The sequence below is a fragment of the Puma concolor genome, chromosome C2, assembly GCF_028749965.1.
Source record: "Puma concolor isolate L17-30 chromosome C2, mPumCon1.1.hap2, whole genome shotgun sequence".
Taxonomy (NCBI): Eukaryota; Metazoa; Chordata; class Mammalia; order Carnivora; family Felidae; genus Puma; species Puma concolor.
Window position 1 is genome coordinate 133911967 of NC_141675.1, and position 16258 is coordinate 133928224.

At 39.6% G+C, this 16258-nt stretch overlaps 2 long non-coding RNA genes across 2 annotated transcripts in view; one reads left to right on the plus strand and one right to left on the minus strand.

Moving 5' to 3' along the window:
• Positions 1-16258, minus strand: part of LOC147577545 (uncharacterized) — a 523754-nt gene that overhangs the window by 438331 nt on the left and 69165 nt on the right. Inside the window, exon 4 of the long non-coding RNA XR_015240383.1 lies at positions 6762-6926. This is a non-coding gene — a long non-coding RNA (uncharacterized LOC147577545). The remainder of the gene's footprint in view (positions 1-6761; positions 6927-16258) is intronic.
• Positions 7993-13348, plus strand: LOC147577546 (uncharacterized). Its single transcript, XR_015255857.1, has 2 exons — positions 7993-8376; positions 12696-13348. It is a non-coding gene; the product is annotated as an uncharacterized LOC147577546 (long non-coding RNA).

Here is a 16258-nt window from a genome sequence, read left to right on the forward strand (position 1 = left end):
AAAATATACAAATTATATTTAGTTGGAATCATTCAAAACATTTTAATATTTAATTGACATGGTCTACAGCAGCTGGACTCAGAATTTTGCTTTACAAGTTTCTGTTAGTTCAATAGCATCAAACTAATTCCTAAGGAAAATCTGAATTTTCTTTTGGAATATAACTTCACCTCTATTTTATACAGAGATACACTGAAGTCTCTTACGATTTCAAATTCACTAAACTTTCTGAAGTGAATTTTATAGAGTAAAATGTGGATCACTGCAACAAATCAACTACTATTTACAGATATGTTTGTATAAGAGATGGATGAATGGATAGATAAATTATAGATAGAACACATACATGAAAAATAAATGGTTGATTCAGACAGTAAAAGCAACTAAGCAAACAAACTCCTGTTTTGTGTGTAGTATGGGATTCAGAAATAAAGGCTCCAACTTCCACCAAGTTCAGCCTGGCTAAAGCTGCACTAGATTATAACTGTTCAAAAAACTCAGAAAATTTCATTCAATTTTATATATGACACATAAATTTTCCACTACTTTTTTATAAAGGTGAATCCTTTATAAAATAATGTAACTATTTGTGGTCTAAACGAATTGGATGCTAATAGCACAAAAGAAGGTTTATACATGAAATAAGCAAAATTAAAATCATTCTAACACCTCTGACCATAACTCTTGATATGGTAAAAACAACGTAATTGGACACAACTTTTGAACTACAAAGGTCATAGCTTGCCATTCATCTTTCAAAATAAATTATTTAATGGCTGTTTATATGGAGATATGACAGAAAAAGAAATCTATTATCATTGCAGTTTTAATTCACATTTATTATAAAGACTATATAGACAAAATAATGTGTATGGCTGAGTAACTGAGTATGTAGGTAAAGTATTAGGGTTTTTTTTTTAAGATTTCACTTACATTAAAAAAAAAAACTAAAAAAAAAGATTTCATTTAAACCTCATGCCATTCACTAAAGGCAATTTTACTTAAATTATCTCAATAATCAGTTTTTCGATGATTAAATTAAGGCTAATACAACAAAGTTCCAAAATCACAATTAAGTTGAACTAGTATTAAAGAAAATTGTCAACTAGGTGTGTTTAAATATATGATCAGTCATTTTTCAGTGATTTTGCTAGCATTCCTGACTCTTTTTTATCAATCCAAGTATTTTTTGTCAATAGACACCAATAGTTGACTCAAACACATAGGGTAGTGCACTCTGATCTCAAAACAATCAGCAAAATATGTAACAAAATATGGAGACAAATACAAGTCTATGCAAGTGGGAATACAACCTGATAATACCAGAATAGTGCACATATTTGCCTGTTTAAAACTTTAAAAAAAAAAAAAGAGGCTATTTAATGCAGTTTACAGCATACAACTGAAGTTGAGACATGAGTTCTATTTTTAAGCATAGCAGTGTAATAGGAGATTTAGACCTGTGTTAAATCCCTGCTGGGTGACTTATCTGCTGTATATTATTAAACAAGCTGTTAAACTGTCTGAGAATCTATTATCTCTTCTGTACAGTGATAAAATTAACATCTACCTTGAAGAGTTGTGAAAATTGGGGAAAATGTGTAGAAAATGCCTCGGACAACACCAGGTGCACAGCATGCACTCTATATTGATTTACTCCCCTCCCCTGGCCCCAGTCCTGTTATTAGTGCACCATGAGGTCTTCCATAAGTTACTCTTTAAGTCTCGGTTTTAACCTCTGACAAAAGAATAGAGCTGAACTAGCGCATTAACTCACAACCCCAATGTCATGACATACTGTTGTATCACAAGCAACTGGGCAATGTGTCACAGGCAGTTCAACCTAGTAATAGTTAAATTATCAAGATTTACAGATAATTTTCTTCTAAAAATGTATAGCTGTTCCAAGGTTGTCCCCATTATAACGTCAAAATCAGTCACTGGCACTTCACTTGCTTTTGAGGTGGAGTAAATGAAGTAGCATTTCAGACAACAAAGATGAAATTGCTCATAACACACAGGCTACTTTATATCATATAATAGCCTTTATTTACCCTTAAGAGTTGGGTGATTACAAATTATTGTAATTCTCATAAATTATACTTTTCTAACTGAAAATTTCTAAGTGACTTTTTCTATGTATATGTTTTTAAAAGAAAAAAGAGAAAGCTAGATGGGGTTTTAAAAAAATAGTCTATAGTTCTATGTGCTTTATTTCCTGCAAAACTCTTTGGCATTTCTCGAATCAGAATATATGGATGACAGTGTTCTGAGTACAACATAATCATCTTTGATGTTTGTTCCAGGGGTGAAAATGTTGGGGATCACTAGATTACATCATCTCTGTCTTCATTCACAACTCCTTAGTACCTGAAATTTCTTCTAATATGGAAAGGATAGGACTCCTGGTAAAATAAAGCAGCATTTTAATTCCATTCTCAACCTAGTAGACATGTTAACTCAAAAATATAATAATATAGAAAACATACAGATGGCCAATAGACACACACATGGAAAGGTGTTCAACATCACTCATCATCAGGGAAATGTAAATCAAAACCTCACATGTGCCAGAATGGTTAACATCAAAAATACAAGAAAACAACAAGTGTTTGCAAGGATGTGGAGGAAAAGAACCCTCATGCATTTGGTAGGAATGCAAACTGTGGAAAACACTACAGAAGTTCCTCAATAAGTTAAAAATAGAACTACTCTATGCTCCAGTAACGGTGCTACTGGGTATTTACCCAAAGAATACAAAACCACTAATTTAAAAGGACATATGCACCTCTATGTTTATTGCAGCATTATTTATTGCCAAATTATGGAAGCAGCCCAAGTGTATACATCAATAGATGAATGAATAAAGATATGGTATATATATATACAATGGAATATTATTCAGCCACAAAAGAAAATGAAATTTTGCTACTTGTAACAAATGGATGGAGCTAGAGAGTATTATGCTAAGTGAAATAAGTCAGAAAAAGACACCATTTGATTTCATTTGTATGTAGAATTTAAGAAACAAAACTAATTAATAAGGGGAAAAAAAGAGAAACAAACCTAGAAACAGACTCTTAACTACAGAGAAGAAACTGATGGTTACCAGAGGGGAGGTAGGTAGGGGATGGGTAAAATAGGTGATGGGTATTAAAGAGTACACTTATGATGAGCATTAAGTAATGTATAAAATTGATGAATGACTATATTGTACACCTAAAACTAATATAACACTACATGTTAACTATTCTGGAATTAAAATTTTTAAACTTTTTTTTAGGGATGCCTGGGTGGCTCAGTCAGTTGAGCATCTAACTTCAGCTCAGGTCATTGTCTCATAGTTCATGGGTTCAAGGTCTGTATCAGGCTTTATGCTGACAGCTCAGAATCTGGAACCTGCTATGGATTCTGTGTCACTCTCTCTCTTTCTCTGCCTCTCCTCCATTCATGCTCTCTCTCTCTCTCTCTCTCTCTCTCTCTCAAAAATAAATAAATTGTTAAAAATAAATAAATAAAAACTTGTTTTTTTTTTTTTATTTTAAAGAGAAAGCACAAGCAGGGGAGGGGCAGAGAGAATCCCAAGCAGGTTTTGCACTGTCAGAGGGGAGACCAAAGCAGGGCTTGATCCCACAACCCTGAGATCATGACCTGAGCTGAAATCAAGAGTCGGACACTCAACCAACCAAGCCACCCAAGGGCCTCAAAATAAAAAGCCTTTTTTAAGTTTACTTATTTATTTATTTTGAGAAAGAGCACGTGCACGTGCAAGCTGGGAGAAGAGCAGAGAGAGGAGAGAGAGAATCCCAAGCAGGCTCCGTGCTGCCAGCGTGAAGCCTGTAGTGGGGCTGCATCTCATGAACCATGAGATCATGACCTGAGCCAAAATCAAGAGTCAGACGCTCAACCAACTGAATCACCCAGGCACCCCTTAAAAACTTTTAAAAAATAATAGTGTATACCTTGGGAGCAAAATATGAGTACTTTATCTTTTTGGAACATACACTTCTAGGGTTGCATAACATATACAACAAACTGGCTCTTCTGTTAAGCATTAAGTCCTCGACTGTCACCCAATCCTTCTTTTAGGTTCCCAAGCTCTCTGGAAGCCCATGACATGGTTCTATAGGTAGACATTTAGTTTTCCACCTGTTTTCCTAGACCCAGAAAACCTGAGAGCCAAAAACAAATTCTTAGTATCGTTATTAGTGTTAGTATTCGTATTCATATTTAGAGGTGCAACATTCTAAACAAATTTTTTCACATTTATTTTTGAGAGACAGAGAGAGACAGAGCATGAGCAGGGGAAGGGCAGAGAGAGAGGGAGACACAGAATCCGAAGCAGGCTCCAGGCTCTGAGCTGTCAGCACAGAGGCTGATGCGGGGCTCAAACCCACAAACCATGAGATCATGACCTGAGCCGAACTCGGACACCCAACTGACTGAGCCACCCAGGCGTCCCTAGAGGGGCAACATTCTAAATGGGTGCGTGGGACTCTGCAGCATTCAATATAAATATTTGTTAAATGAATAAATGAGCAAGAATGTCAATAGAGCGTCCGTGTTATTAATGTTTTTGTCAATGATTTAGGTCAGAGATGGAATCAGGCCTGTAGACAACTTTTAAACTGATTTTTCCCAGAAAGGCATTTTTGTTTTTAAGTTAAATTTTCATACCTTTAGGTAAAGCATGTACTCCTCTTTCCAGAGTCCTAACATCATGCACTTTCTCTGATCTGGCAGCTTCACACACTATGGTTCCCTGACTGACCTTCACAGTAACTGAGTTTGCTGCTGTACATAAGAAATAATATTATCTTTACAGGTATAAAGTAAGTTGGACACACAGATTGAAATAAGATGTATTTTAATAGAACTTTAAAAAAAAAAGATTTGTATACTTAGGCGAGGAAAGAAATGAAAAAAATATACCAGAAATAATATCCCATGACAGATTTTAAAAGCAAGCTCTATAATACGATAGCTATGGATTAGGCATTAGGGTGTATAATCATCCCACATCCTTAATACCCATCTAGACCAGAAACAGGCTGACAGGAAAAATGAGGAGGGTTCCCAGGATGGCCACCAAGATCAGTAGAGGTTAGAAGAGAAAGCCTGATCATGGAGATTATCTCCAAGGAAGACTACAGAATCACATCATGTGGCTGTTTCTAAAGATGGAAAAGGATGGGCAGAAGCAGCACCACTTTTTATTTAAGTCAGCCAGGGAGAGCTCTGGAAACAGGAGAGGAGGGGAAGAAATTGTTTCAGTTTCATTTATTTATTTGCAAGAGAGAGAGAGCACACGAGTGACAGGGGAGAGGCAGACAGAGGGGGAGAGAGAATTTCAAGCAGGCTCTGAGCTCTCAGCACAGTGACCGACGCTGGGCTCAATCCCATGAACTGTGAGATCATGACCCGAGCCAAGATCAAGAGTCAAACACTTAACCAACTGAGCCACCAAGACACCCCAGGAGAGGCAAACTTTTAAAGAAAACAAAAGGGCACCTGGGTGGCTCACTGGTTGAGAGTCAGACTCTTGATTTTGTCTCAGGTCATGATCTCAGAGTAATGGAATTGAGCCACATGTCATGCTCCGCACTGAGCATGGAACCTGCTTGAGATTCTCTCTCCCTCTGCTCCTCTCCCCTGCTCCTGCTCTCTCTCTCTCTTTAAAAGAAAAGAAAAGAAAAAAATTTTGTTTGTAAAATAAGAGCTGTAAACAGACAAATTCTGCTAAAGAAAGAACAAAGTAAACACAAATTTTAGTGCAACATTCTTAAAGACAGTCCTCTTTGATTAAATAAGCAATCAGGTTATTCGAGCAAGGATAATTAATCACTGCTGAAAGACGATTTCCAAGAGTCATCAGCCCAATTTAGGGATCACATTCAACTAAGCAAACTGTGTGTATTAGACTTCAGAGAAATAGTACCAATAGGATACACAGAGATACACATAGGAGATTTATTATAGCATTTAACTGGGATGGTTATGAAAGTCTAGAAGTTCCCTGATCTGCCGTCTGCAAGCTGGAGAAGCAAGAAAGTATAATTCAGTCCAAGGCCAAAGCCGTGTGAGACAAGAGGGGAGATGCTAGTGCAAGTCCCACAATCAGAAGGCCTGAGAACTCAGAGCTCCAATGTGAGAGGGCAGGAGAAGGTGGAAGTCCCAGCTCAAGAAGAGAGAGATTTCACCCTTCTGCCTCTCTCTGCCTTCAACAGATTGGCTCCTCACCATTATTAGTTCATAAGGGCAGATCTTTACTCAGTCTACAGATTCAAATGCTAATATCTTCCAAAAACACCCACACAGACACACCTACAAATGTTTCCCCAGATATTTAGGCAACGCTTAGCCAATTAGGTTGACACATGAAATTAACCATCACATTGTGTAAACACATCCTGAGTTCAGATTTGTTTCCCTAGTACAAAAAGACATTAAAAAATACTTACTGAAGATTTCCTGTGTGTTAGCTACCATGACTAGTGCTGAGAATAAGACCTACAAAGGACAAGCTATAGTCGTCATATAGCTATGTGATCTTGTGAGGTGGCCTCAGCCTTTTCTTTCTTCCAAGATACAACTTACACGAAAAACAACTGTTCCATCAGTAACATTTCTTTATAGTCAATGATTTCTGTGAACATTCCCCTACTCCCCTACGCTCTCTTCCTCTCTCTCTGTCACACTTGTGCATACACACACACACACACACACACACACACACACACACACACACATCTTCTCTGTACCTCCAGGAAGCCGAGTCAGCTGGGTATGTTCCACTTGACCCTTCAGATCCATTCTCCACCTGCTCCACGGCCCAAGAGACTGGCTGGATTCTATCAAGGGATGGGCTGCATTTAACAAGCTCCCCTCCCCCTGGCTTCTTATTGAATTCAGCCAATGAGGAGCATCTAGAAAAGATCGCAGGGAGAAAAGGGAGTCAAGATACTATCTCCTTCCTTGTGGGATTGTCACAGGCTGTCTTTATCTACCAAGGATACCCAACTTCTGCCTGGCCATCCTGCTGTTTCTAACCTGAGTCCTTCACTGTCCCCTGTGGTCTCCTCACACCTTAGTAAACAGTCCCTCTGCTAAACTCTTCTGAAATTGCCGAATTTAAGTATGTCATCTCTGGATCTTCCAAGACCCTGAATGACACACTGAAGACTGACTTGTTCTGGAACCAAGACCCCCTAGGAGGAGTAGACATGATAGAAACACACCTGGATACATTGTGGGGAGGGAAAGGATAGATCTAAAAATCTTGGAGCTGATTCTTCCCCGGGCCTAGTCTGGGGAATCGCAGTTAAAGAAACGCAGTAGAGAAACTAGTGCAATATCCAGCATGGCGTTAAGTATTGTAAAACATCAATTTGTGAGGGAGATTCCTAGCAGGAATACCTGAAGGCAGTCATACGAGGTGACTATGCCTCTGCATGATAGGTGCAGAAAGGATGAGCTATAGAAGAGACCAGAAATGTTGCAAGGGCAACCACACCATTAGAGGCAGTGGTGAAGAAAGAAATCACCGAGAGAACACACCTCAAAACCACAGTGGGACAATTCACACCTCAGTGGAGACCAGCTCAGGATAGTTAACAGACCAGGTAAACAAGCCATTCTATGTGCAAAAGACACAGAAGGGTACCAAAGACCTGCTGAAGTGGGCTGGACATCACAAGAGTGAGTGGAAAAGAGCTATGATCCGGATGCCCCTCCCCCACTGCTGTGAGGTTATAAAAGCTTCCTTCTGCACCCAAATGCCCTCTTGGGAAAGAGGAAAGGGAAAAGAGAATCCTTGAGAGTAGGACGAAAATTTGAGAAACTGAGAAATTACAAAAAAAAAAACCAAAGACTAATACTCAGAACAGACTGATTTATACGTCTAAAAAGCGTAAGAACATAATACCCGCCCTCAAACCTGAGAACAAACGGTGATATTCTAGAACCTCCACCTCTCCACGGACCAGGCCCAAGTGCTGACATCGCCGGAGAGTGGCTCCCAGAAGGCTGAGCGCCGGGGCGGTGCAAGCCGGCAGAACGCCAAGCAAGACGCCTACGTAGTTCGTCCTCTCCCGGTAGCCGTAGGCGTCAGGTGACCGGCCCTGCAAAATCCGTCTGATTCCATGGGCAACCGCCAAGAGCCCTGGCAGCCGGTGGGCAGCTGTCCGGCTTCCAGGAGTTGGGGAAGAATACCGTGTTTGTGGGCGGGAACTATGCGGACCACACCTTGGAGCTGCAAAGAGCAGTTCAGTGCAGGACAGGTGCTCTTCCTGAAGCTGTCCACCACCTACACGCGTGAGGGCTCGGTCATCCTCTTCCCCAACTACGTCCACAACCTGCACCTTAAACTCAAGCTGGGTGAGTGTGGTGAGGGACGAAAGTGGCTGCGTCTTCCCAGAGGCCGCAGCCATAGACTGCATGGCCAGCTGTGTGCCCTGTGCGTGGATATGACCATCAGCGATATGCAGGACGTGTGCAAGAAGAGGCTTCCCTGATTCTTGCCAAGAGCTTCATGCTCTTCAGCGCCATCTGCACGATTGTGCCCAAAGAGAAAATCTCTGACCCTCACAACCTAAACTCTGGCTGAAGGTCAATGGCAAACTCAGGCGGGAGGGTGTGACATCCTCCATGATTTTTACCATTTTCTACATCATCAGCAATGTTTCTAAGATAATGACCATAGAAGAAGTAGGCATTATCTGGACCAGGATGCCAAAGGGGAATTGAACTCATTAAGAAAAAAAAAAAAAAAAAAAAAAAAAAAAAAAACTGAAATTCAGGCTGACATACATGGGGTTGTTAATATGAGATTTAAGGTGGAAAGGCCAAAATGTTAAGTCCATACAAAGCATCCTAACTTGGGGGCGCCTGGGTGGCGCAGTCGGTTAAGCGTCCGACTCCAGCCAGGTCACGATCTCGCGGTCCGTGAGTTCGAGCCCCGCGTCAGGCTCTGGGCTGATGGCTCAGAGCCTGGAGCCTGTTTCCGATTCTGTGTCTCCCTCTCTCTCTGCCCCTACCCCGTTCATGCTCTGTCTCTCTCTGTCCCAAAATAAATAAAAACATTGAAAAAAAAATTTAAAAAAAAAAAAAGCACCCTAACTTGTTAAGTTTTTGGATATAAGGGAGCAAGACAGAAGCAAGCAAAGGTACTTAAGGTGACAATCCTGTAATAAGAAACTAATTTTTAACAATGATTTGATTGGATTGCTATCTCAACTCAAGGGGTGAGCCTCCAAGGAAAACGTGATCGAGAAGAGCTGGGTTAAAAATGGAAATGAGAAATAGTGTCTTTTAGGAAACAACTGGAATAAAGTATTTGGGATGCTTCTGAAGAGGAGAGTTTATCAAACCAAATGTTTAGAAAACTTACTTTGCTTTCCTAAAAGTGGACTGGACAAGACTTTTCCTTTGGTCAATTCAGGGAATAGTAGTTCAAGACAAAATCAAAAGACTGAAAAGCAGGTTACAAGCCAGTTTTCCCACATTTCCTTGATCATGATAATCATCTTGGGATATTTGCAAATATAAAAATTTTCAAGTTACTGTCCCATACTAGGCCCTGTTGTAATTAGTGGAATTAATCTCCAGCTCTCCAAATGATTCTTATCACAGAAATGTGGAAAAACATTACCCTACATAATCAGTTAACTTACAATTTATTTAACGAATGAACAATTAATGAAGACCAAACTCATTTACTTAGGGTGTGTACCATGGCCCATAAATTCTGAGTTTGGGAGGTAATTTTGAACCTATTGTCTTCTTTTTTTTTTTTTATATATATAAATTTTATAGACACTTTATTCAAAATAACCCAAACTGGAAATAATCCAAATGCCCATCAATAAGAGAATGGGTAAACAAATTATGATGTATCTATACAATGGAATACCCTCAGCAATAAGAAAAAACAAACTATTGATCCTCTCAACAGCTAGAACGACTCTCAGGTTTTTGTTTTTTGTTTTTGTTTTGTCTTGTTTTTCAAGAGAGACAGATTGTGTGTGCAAGCAGGGGAGAGGGAGAGGGAGTGAGAGAATCTCAAGCAGGCTCCACCAATGCTGAGCAGTGAGCCCGACAGAAGGCTTCATCTCACAACAAAGAGATCATGACCTGAGCCCAAATCAAGAGTCAGCCGTTTAATGGACTAAGCCACCTGGGCGCCCCTGAACCTCATGTTAATATGAAATATATGAAATTCAAAGCTAGGCAAAGCTAAACTGTGGTGATAGAAATCCTAATAGTAGCTTCCTATGGGATAATGAGGATTAACTGTGTAAAGGGGCTCATGGTGCCTGGAAATGTTTATCTTTTTCTTTTTTTTTATAATTTACATCCAAGTTAGTTAGCATATGGTACAACAATGATTTCAGGAGTAGGTTCCTTAATATCCCTTACCCATTTAGCCCATCTCCCCTCCCACAACCCCTCCATCAACCCTCTGTTTGTTCTCTATATTTGAGAGTCTCTTACATTTTGTCTCCTTCCCTGTTTTTATATTCTTTTTGCTTGCCTTATGCTCATCTGTTTTGTAGCTTAAAGTCCTCATATGAGTGAAGTCATATGATATTTGCCTTTCTCTGACTAATTTCGTTTAACACAATACCCTCTAGTTCCATCCGCATAGTTGCAACTGGCAAGATTTCATTCTTTTTGATTGCCGGGTAATACTCCATTGTATGTATATACCATATCTTCTTTATCCATTTATCCATTGATGGACATTTGGGCTCCTTCCATACTTTGGCCATTGTTGATAGTGCTGCTATAAACATTGGGGTGCATGTGTCCCTTCTAAACAGCATACCCATATCCCTTGGATAAATACCTAGCAGTAAAATTGCTGGGTTGTAGGGTAGTTCTATTTTTAATTTTTTGAGGAAACTCCATACTGTTTTCCAGAGTGGCTGCACCACTTTGCATTCCCACCAGCAGTGTACAAGAGATCCTGTTTCTCCACATCCTCACCAACATCTGTTGTTGCCTGAGTTGTTAATGTTAGCCCTTCTGACAGGTGTGAGGTGGTATATCAATGTGGTTTTGATTTGTATTTCCGGATGATTAGTGATGTTGAGCATTTTTTCATGTGTTGATCATCTGATGTCTTCTTTGGAGAAGTGTCTATTCATGTCTTTTGCCCATTTCTTCACTGGATTATTTGTTTTTTGGGTGTCGAGTTTGATAAGTTCTTTATAGATTTTGGATACTAACCCTTTATCTGATGTGTCATTTGCGAATGTCTTCTCCCATTCCATCGGGAATTTAGTATTAGTTTTTCTGATTGTTTCCTTTGCTGTGCAGAAGCTTTTTATTTTGATGGGGTCCCAATAGTTCATTTTTGTTTTGGTTTCCCTTGCCTCTGGAGACGTGTTGAGTAAGAAGTTGCTGTGGCCAAGATCAAAGAGGTTTTTGCCTGCTTTTTCCTCAAGGATTTTGATGGCTTCCTGTCTTACATTTAGGTCTTTCATCCATTTTGAGTTTATTTTTGTGTGTGGTGTAAGAAAGTGGTCCAGGTTCATTCTTCTGCATGTCGCTGTCCAGTTTTCCCAACACCACTTGCTGAAGAGACTCTTTATTCCACTGGATATTCTTTCCTGCTTTGTCAAAGATTAGTTGGCCGTATGTTTGTGGGTCCATTTCTGGATTCTCTATTCTGTTCCATTGATCTGAGCGCCTGTTTTTGTGCTAGTACCATACTGTCTTGATGATTACAGCTTTGTAATACATCTTGAAATCCGGGTTTGTGATGCCTCCTGCTTTTGTTTTCTTTTTCAAGATTGCTTTGGCTATTCAGTGTCTTTTCTGGTTCCATACAAATTTTAAGATGTTTGTTCTAGCTCTGTGAAGAATGCTGGTGTTATTTTGATAGGGATTGCATTGAATATGTACATTGCTTTGGGAGTGTTGACATTTTAACAATATTTGTTCTTCCTATCCAGGAGCATGGAATCTTTTTCCATTTTTGTGTGTGTGTGTGTCTTCTTCAATTTCTTTCATAAGTTTTCTATAGTTTTCAGTATATAGACTTTTCACCTGTTTGGTTAGATTTGTTCCTAGGTATTTTATGGGTTTTGGTGCAATTGTAAATAGGATCAATTCCGTGATTTCTCTTTCTGTTGCTTCATTGTTGGTGTATAGGAATGCAACCAATTTGTACATTGATTTTATATCCCGTGACTTTGCTGAATTCATAAATCAGTTCTAGCAGTTTTTTTGGTGGAATCTTTTGGGTTTTCCACATAGAGTATCATGTCATCTCTGAAGAGTGAAAGTTTGACCTCCTCCTGGATGATCTGGATGCCTTTTATGTCTTTGTGTTGTCTGATTGCTGAGGCTAAGACTTCCAATACTATGTTGAATAACAGTGGTGAGAGTGGACATCCCTGTCTTGTTCCCGACCTCAGGGGGAAATCTCTCAGTTTTTTTCCATTGGGGATGATATTAGCAGTGGGTCTTTTATATATGGCTTTTATGATCTTGAGAACCTATTGTCTTCTAAATAAGTATGCTATCTCTTGGGAGGTAAATGAAATACTATAGAACATAAGGTTACATTTATGCCTCCCAGTTTGTGACTATCCAAACTGAACTTCACCATGTGCATAGTGATTCAACTTGGGGTAGAATGTGAGGCGCCTGTAGGACATCTTTTTGAAGATGACCCTCTATGTTTACAGAGAGATTTGGAAGTCATTTGGACGTAGATGAAGCAGCAAAGGCAGAAAGTGGAGAATAACATAGGAGGAAAAGGCAGAACGATGGGTAACATCCATATTTAAAGGATAGAGGAGAAATTACTGGAAGAAACAAAAAAGAAACAGACAGATTGGAGGGTAATACAGAGACCAGGATTGCAGAAAAACTAAGAGAGGGGAAAATCATTATAAAGAGAGAACAATCAACACAGTCAAATTCTTCAGAGGAAAACATAGGATAAAGACAGAAAAGAAGCCATTACAATATGTTCCCTAAAGCCAAAGAGAGAGAAGAAAAGAGAAGAGAAGAGAAGAGAAGAGAAGAGAAGAGAAGAGAAGAGAAGAAGAAAAAGTCCTAAATCAACAAGTCTGTTGTGCTGTCAATGACTTGAGACCTTGCCTAATACTGGTTAAGGAAAAAAAAAAAAAAACTGTGTCAAAACATCCTAGGAACTTAACATAGAGTTTATTTATTCTATGTTATGCATATTTGAATAACATCAGATATATTTATTCAGCTATTAAAAATTATGGGACAACTATATAATACATTAGCAGTTAATGAACAAAACTATATCTGGGTTTAAATGCATGACTCCTCAGTGTTCATTACTTTCATCAAAAAGTTACAAACAGGACAGGGGCGCCTGGGTGGCGCAGTCGGTTAAGCGTCCGACTTCAGCCAGGTCACGATCTCGCGGTCCGTGAGTTCGAGCCCCGCGTCGGGCTCTGGGCTGATGGCTCGGAGCCTGGAGCCTGTTTCCGATTCTGTGTCTCCCTCTCTCTCTGCCCCTCCGCCGTTCATGCTCTGTCTCTCTCTGTCCCAAAAATAAATAAACGTTGAAAAAAAAAAAATCATTTAAAAAAAAAGTTACAAACAGGACAGTGCCCATTTGTGTTACAGTTGATTGTACACTAGTCCATGCTCTCCAACAGCTATTTGTACTCAATAAATGAGACAGCAGAACAGGAGGAGAAGAAACTGATGTGGGGGAAAAAAATGAAATACTTTGGTACTGAGATTTTATATCAAATAATTACTTGTTTCTAACATTAAAATGTCTTACTATCAGCAAAACTCCATCAGAAATTTCAGAACTTTCTGGTTAATATGGCCTCATGCTCAAAAGACATTGGACTTAAGTTATATAAATAACCGAAGTCTGTGCCAGAAGATTGCACCTAAGTATATCACAAAATGAGATAGCAATTTTAATCATACAATAAATGGAATCATTGGGTCTCATCTTTGATCTAGCCTATGATCTCATTTTTCTTTGAACATAGAGTTATTTGTACAGAGTGATACTGTGTTTGCAGGGATAGTCTAATGGGCATGCAATGTATCTATCTCTGTAAATTCACTATGTGTTTGATTAAGTTCTTTATGTACAGCTGTTACTGAATGGGATGCCTGGTCTGTAAGGCTTCTATTTTCTGGGTGATGACCCTACCATAAATTTTGCACATATGTTTGAATATTTAGTCTCCACTGAGATGTTTTCACCATTTATTTACAGAAATATGTCAGTGACTGCCCACATGCTCAGCATGAACTATGCTAGCCTTCAAGTACTGTAATGGGAAAGGGCCTTCAGGTCCTGAAAGTGTAACTTTGCAGAAGTATAACTTCCCCTGTGATTAGAAGAGAATTTTAGTAATTGTTGGGAATTTCACCCTTACCATCCATGTTGAGGAAAGGGGTTCAAGATGCAAAGTCTGGATCTTAACTTCCCAGATGTTGCCTCCAAAAGGAGTTTCCTGCCCCCTACCTTGAGAAGAAGGGCTGAGAGTATTGTTCTGAGCACTCTAATGTTTTATATAAGTGTTTTACATAGAAGTTGATTACTCTATGCGTAGCATCCAATGGAATAGATCTGGCATGTGCCACCCACAAGCACCCTTCTAGACCAAGGCACTCACATCCCAGCTTCTGGGAGTATAGGCTATTAAGATATCGTAGCTGAATTCCTCTCCTGAAATCTGGGAGCCACCAAACCCAAGGTCGTGCTTCTCCCCAAGGGCAGTCCACATCCAATGACTAGTTAACTAGGATGGTGTGGGGAGGAATTAAAAGGGCTAGTCCCCCATGCCTTAATTAGGAACAACTTTAGAAAGCCATATAAAGCCAGAGCTTCACTATTACAACTACAAGACAGTTGTCAATCTCTCCTTCTGCGTAATCCTACTTCTTTCAATGCCTTCAAATCCAATTCAGCAGTATCAGATTTGAAAGCATTCACCAGTAAAATGCCTACATGCAAATCTACATCTCAAAGTCGGTTTCTAGGAATATTGACCTAAAGCAAAAGTCAGGAGTGGTCCTAAGAAGCAGATTCTAAAATGGGAGTTTGATGCTGAATCACCTGCTGATGGCTAGCAGTAAAGACTCTATCACTGGTGATAGGTGGAGTGCTAACCACCTCTGGCATACTGTAGCAATACAATTGTTAAGACTTTCACCTGGGGTGAACAGAATGGGAAGAGAAAGCATTAGCTACAGGCAACATCTCAAGCATTCAAGAGATTTGGGGGAATTAGTAATTATATGGACTGCGGAAAGGGTAGCTGTTGCTGAGGGCTATCAATTCACTGGAGAAAAAATGAAAAACTAGAGATAATTAATCACCAATTTAAGGTAAAGTGTGAAAGCCAGAGGGATTCCTTGGCAGCACATAAAGAATCTCTGCTCTGCTGTAGCTGAAAGGCAAAGAAAGCTGAGGGTTTTTATTTTTTTCCCCAGAACTGAATCATAAAATTAGCAAAACTCCAGAGAAGGTTAAATTCTACAATAGGCAATTCCACAATGCTAAGATCAGGACCTGCATTAGTAAACCTGGAAATGGGAATATCTAGCTCTTTGCACTCAAAAATCTTGAATACTCAGGTTCTCTTGACCCTTTTTGACCCATCAGAAGTGCTCCATTCCTCCTTGCTAAAAAGAAGCATTCCCCCCACCCCTTACTTGAAGACAATAGAGAGATTTCTGCCTCTCAAGACAATACATGTCCTTCTCAAGATCCACCCCAAATCCCCTATGGGCCTCCAGCAACTGAAAAAGAGGTCAAGAATCTATGAGAAATCACCATGCAATACCAAGGCAACATTATATGGTAATAATTCAACCAGTTCTTCCTTGCAGAAACCTATGCCCATTTTCTCAGGCAACTGTACACTGGAGAAAGAGAATTCCTAGGAATTTCAAGGTCATAGTTATTATTCAGGAATGCAAAGTCATCTAAGATTCCATGTCAGAGTGAGTGCACAGGGTAAAAATAAATTCAGTGGGTCCAGTTTCCGACAGGTACAACAGGACCCTCAAAGCAACCCTGTAATCATTCCCTCTATCCTTCATGTGATATTGGAATAGACATACTTGGTATTTAGCAAACTCCTACCCTTACTCCAGGTTGGTGGCTTGAACTTTGAAGGTAAGAGCCAGTGGGAATGACCAAGTGAATGCCTGTGTCCAGATCTGACAGTAAGTAGTTAGGCTGCCGCCTGTCCTGAGAAAGGTATGGATGGTCAGGATCACCCATCAGATA